We start from the raw sequence: 6,000 nt of genomic DNA, 5'->3' as shown, positions 1-6,000 counted from the left end.
GTGCTAAATTAAGTTGTCCATTGACGCCTTTGGATAGTAAATTTTTACTCGAATTAGCAAATGGTAAATTAATTTCAGCAGATAATATATGTCGGAATCGAGAAATTAAACTGGTTAGCGAAACATTTAAGATTGATTTGATACCAGTAGAGTTAGGGAGTTTTGATGTGATAATCGGTATGGACTGGTTGAAAGAAGTGAAAGCGGAGATCGTTTGTTACAAAAATGCAATTCGCATTATACGAGAAAAAGGAAAACCCTTAATGGTGTACGGAGAAAAGGGCAACACGAAGCTACATCTTATTAGTAATTTGAAGGCACAAAAACTAATAAGAAAAGGTTGCTATGCTGTTCTAGCACACGTCGAGAAAGTACAAACTGAAGAAAAGAGCATCAATGATGTTCCCGTCGCAAAAGAATTTCCTGATGTATTTCCGAAAGAATTACCGGGATTACCCCCACATCGATCCGTTGAATTTCAAATAGATCTTGTACCAGGAGCTGCACCAATAGCTCGTGCTCCTTACAGACTCGCACCCAGCGAGATGAAAGAACTACAAAGCCAATTACAAGAACTTTTAGAGCGTGGTTTCATTCGACCAAGCACATCACCATGGGGAGCTCCTGTTTTGTTTGTCAAGAAGAAAGATGGTACATTCAGGTTGTGTATCGACTACCGAGAGTTGAACAAACTTACCATCAAGAACCGCTACCCACTACCGAGAATCGATGACTTATTTGATCAACTACAAGGCTCGTCTGTTTATTCAAAGATTGACTTACGTTCCGGGTATCATCAAATGCGGGTGAAAGAAGATGATATTCCAAAGACTGCTTTCAGAACACGTTACGGTCATTACGAGTTTATGGTCATGCCGTTTGGTTTAACTAATGCACCAGCTGTGTTCATGGACCTTATGAACCGAGTGTGTGGACCATACCTTGACAAGTTTGTCATTGTTTTCATTGATGACATACTTATTTACTCAAAGAATGACCAAGAACACGGTGAACGTTTGAGAAAGGTGTTAGAAGTATTGAGGAAGGAAGAATTGTACGCTAAGTTTTCAAAGTGTGCATTTTGGTTGGAAGAAGTTCAATTCCTCGGTCACATAGTGAACAAAGAAGGTATTAAGGTGGATCCGGCAAAGATAGAAACTGTTGAAAAGTGGGAAACCCCGAAAACTCCGAAACACATACGCCAGTTTTTAGGACTAGCTGGTTACTACAGAAGGTTCATCCAAGACTTTTCCAGAATAGCAAAACCCTTGACTGCATTAACGCATAAAGGGAAGAAATTTGAATGGAATGATGAACAAGAGAAAGCGTTTCAGTTATTGAAGAAAAAGCTAACTACGGCACCTATATTGTCATTGCCTGAAGGGAATGATGATTTTGTGATTTATTGTGATGCATCAAAGCAAGGTCTCGGTTGTGTATTAATGCAACGAACGAAGGTGATTGCTTATGCGTCTAGACAATTGAAGATTCACGAACAAAATTATACGACGCATGATTTGGAATTAGGCGCGGTTGTTTTTGCATTAAAGACTTGGAGGCACTACTTATATGGGGTCAAAAGTATTATATATACCGACCACAAAAGTCTTCAACACATATTTAATCAGAAACAACTGAATATGAGGCAGCGTAGGTGGATTGAATTATTGAATGATTACGACTTTGAGATTCGTTACCACCCGGGGAAGGCAAATGTGGTAGCCGATGCCTTGAGCAGGAAGGACAGAGAACCCATTCGAGTAAAATCTATGAATATAATGATTCATAATAACATTACTACTCAAATAAAGGAGGCGCAACAAGGAGTTTTAAAAGAGGGAAATTTAAAGGATGAAATACCCAAAGGATCGGAGAAGCATCTTAATATTCGGGAAGACGGAACCCGGTATAGGGCTGAAAGGATTTGGGTACCAAAATTTGGAGATATGAGAGAAATGGTACTTAGAGAAGCTCATAAAACCAGATACTCAATACATCCTGGAACGGGGAAGATGTACAAGGATCTCAAGAAACATTTTTGGTGGCCGGGTATAAAAGCCGATGTTGCTAAATACGTAGGAGAATGTTTGACGTGTTCTAAGGTCAAAGCTGAGCATCAGAAACCATCAGGTCTACTTCAACAACCCAAAATCCCGGAATGGAAATGGGAAAACATTACCATGGATTTCATCACTAAATTGCCAAGGACTGCAAGTGGTTTTGATACTATTTGGGTAATAGTTGATCGTCTCACCAAATCAGCACACTTCCTACCAATAAGAGAAGATGACAAGATGGAGAAGTTAGCACGACTGTATTTGAAGGAAGTCGTCTCCAGACATGGAATACCAATCTCTATTATCTCTGATAGGGATGGCAGATTTATTTCAAGATTCTGGCAGACATTACAGCAAGCATTAGGAACTCGTCTAGACATGAGTACTGCCTATCATCCACAAACTGATGGGCAGAGCGAAAGGACGATACAAACGCTTGAAGACATGCTACGAGCATGTGTTATTGATTTCGGAAACAGTTGGGATCGACATCTACCGTTAGCAGAATTTTCCTACAACAACAGCTACCATTCAAGCATTGAGATGGCACCGTTTGAAGCACTTTATGGTAGAAAGTGCAGGTCTCCGATTTGTTGGAGTGAAGTGGGGGATAGACAGATTACGGGTCCCGAGATTATACAAGAAACTACCGAGAAGATCATCCAAATTCAACAACGGTTGAAAACCGCCCAAAGTCGACAAAAGAGCTACGCTGACATTAAAAGAAAAGATATAGAATTTGAAATTGGAGAGATGGTCATGCTTAAAGTTGCACCTTGGAAAGGCGTTGTTCGATTTGGTAAACGAGGAAAATTAAATCCAAGGTATATTGGACCATTCAAGATTATTGATCGTATCGGACCAGTAGCTTACCGACTAGAGTTACCTCAACAACTCGCGGCTGTACATAACACTTTTCACGTCTCGAATTTAAAGAAATGTTTTGCTAAAGAAGATCTCACTATTCCGTTAGATGAAATCCAAATCAACGAAAAACTTTAATTCATCGAAGAACCCGTCGAAATAATGGATCGTGAGGTTAAAAGACTTAAGCAAAACAAGATACCAATTGTTAAGGTTCGATGGAATGCTCGTAGAGGACCCGAGTTCACCTGGGAGCGTGAAGATCAGATGAAGAAGAAATACCCGCATCTATTTCCAGAAGATTCGTCAACACCTTCAACAGCTTAAAATTTCGGGAAGAAATTTATTTAACGGGTAGGTACTGTAGTGACCCGAACTTTTCCATGTTTATATATATTAATTGAGATTGATATTTACATGATTAAATGTTTCCAACATGTTAAGCAATCAAACTTGTTAAGACTTGATTAATTGAAATATGTTTCATATAGACAATTGACCACCCAAGTTGACCGGTGATTCACGAACGTTAAAACTTGTAAAAACTATATGATGACATATATATGGATATATATATAGTTAACATGATACTATGATAAGTAAACATATCATTAAGTATATTAACAATGAACTACATATGTAAAAAACAAGACTACTAACTTAATGATTTTTAAACGAGACATATATGTAACGATTATCGTTGTAAAGACATTTAATGTATATATATCATATTAAGAGATATTCATACATGATAATATCATGATAATATAATAATTTAAAATCTCATTTAATATTATAAACATTGGGTTAACAACATTTAACAAGATCGTTAACCTAAAGGTTTCAAAACAACACTTACATGTAACGACTAACGATGACTTAACGACTCAGTTAAAATGTATATACATGTAGTGTTTTAATATGTATTTATACACTTTTTAAAGACTTCAATACACTTATCAAAATACTTCTACTTAACAAAAATGCTTACAATTACATCCTCGTTCAGTTTCATCAACAATTCTACTCGTATGCACCCGTATTCGTACTCGTACAATACACAGCTTTTAGATGTATGTACTATTGGTATATACACTCCAATGATCAGCTCTTAGCAGCCCATGTGAGTCACCTAACACATGTGGGAACCATCATTTGGAAACTAGCATGAAATATCTCATAAAATTACAAAAATATGAGTAATCATTCATGACTTATTTACATGAAAACAAAATTACATATCCTTTATATCTAATCCATACACCAACGACCAAAAACACCTACAAACACTTTCATTCTTCAATTTTCTTCATCTAATTGATCTCTCTCAAGTTCTATCTTCAAGTTCTAAGTGTTCTTCATAAATTCCAAAAGTTCTAGTTTCATAAAATCAAGAATACTTTCAAGATTGCTAGCTCACTTCCAATCTTGTAAGGTGATCATCCAACCTCAAGAAATCTTTGTTTCTTACAGTAGGTTATCATTCTAATACAAGGTAATAATCATATTCAAACTTTGGTTCAATTTCTATAACTATAACAATCTTATTTCAAGTGATGATCTTACTTGAACTTGTTTTCGTGTCATGATTCTGCTTCAAGAACTTCGAGCCATCCAAGGATCCATTGAAGCTAGATCCATTTTTTCTCTTTTCCAGTAGGTTTATCCAAGGAAATTAAGGTAGTAATGATGTTCATAACATCATTCGATTCATACATATAAAGCTATCTTATTCGAAGGTTTAAACTTGTAATCACTAGAACATAGTTTAGTTAATTCTAAACTTGTTCGCAAACAAAAGTTAATCCTTCTAACTTGACTTTTAAAATCAACTAAACACATGTTCTATATCTATATGATATGCTAACTTAATGATTTAAAACCTGGAAACACGAAAAACACCGTAAAACCGGATTTACGCCGTCGTAGTAACACCGCGGGCTGTTTTGGGTTAGTTAATTAAAAACTATGATAAACTTTGATTTAAAAGTTGTTATTCTGAGAAAATGATTTTTATTATGAACATGAAACTATATCCAAAAATTATGGTTAAACTCAAAGTGGAAGTATGTTTTCTAAAATGGTCATCTAGACGTCGTTCTTTCAACTGAAATGACTACCTTTACAAAAACGACTTGTAACTTATTTTTCCGACTATAAACCTATACTTTTTCTGTTTAGATTCATAAAATATAGTTCAATATGAAATCATAGCAATTTGATTCACTCAAAACGGATTTAAAATGAAGAAGTTATGGGTAAAACAAGATTGGATAATTTTTCTCATTTTAGCTACGTGAAAATTGGTAACAAATCTATTCCAACCATAACTTAATCAACTTGTATTGTATATTATGTAATCTTGAGATACCATAGACACGTATACAATGTTTCGACCTATCATGTCGACACATCTATATATATTTCGGAACAACCATAGACACTCTATATGTGAATGTTGGAGTTAGCTATACAGGGTTGAGGTTGATTCCAAAATATATATAGTTTGAGTTGTGATCAATACTGAGATACGTATACACTGGGTCGTGGATTGATTCAAGATAATATTTATCGATTTATTTCTGTACATCTAACTGTGGACAACTAGTTATAGGTTACTAACGAGGACAGCTGACTTAATAAACTTAAAACATCAAAATATATTAAAAGTGTTGTAAATATATTTTGAACATACTTTAATATATATGTCTATATTGTTATAGGTTTGTGAATCAACAGTGGCCAAGTCTTACTTCCCGACGAAGTAAAAATCTGTGAAAGTGAGTTATAGTCCCACTTTTAAAATCTAATATTTTTGGGATGAGAATACATGCAGGTTTTATAAATGATTTACAAAATAGACACAAGTACGTGAAACTACATTCTATGGTTGAATTATCGAAATCGAATATGCCCCTTTTTATTAAGTCTGGTAATCTAAGAATTAGGGAACAGACAACCTAATTGACGCGAATCCTAAAGATAGATCTATTGGGCCTAACAAACCCCATCCAAAGTACCGGATGCTTTAGTACTTCGAAATTTATATCATATCCGAAGGGTGTCCCGGAATGATGGG

This window comes from Rutidosis leptorrhynchoides, chromosome 7, assembly GCF_046630445.1.
Source record: "Rutidosis leptorrhynchoides isolate AG116_Rl617_1_P2 chromosome 7, CSIRO_AGI_Rlap_v1, whole genome shotgun sequence".
Lineage (NCBI taxonomy): Eukaryota > Viridiplantae > Streptophyta > Magnoliopsida > Asterales > Asteraceae > Rutidosis > Rutidosis leptorrhynchoides.
The sequence above is the reverse complement of the archived record's forward strand: the minus strand, read 5'-3'. Positions refer to the sequence as shown.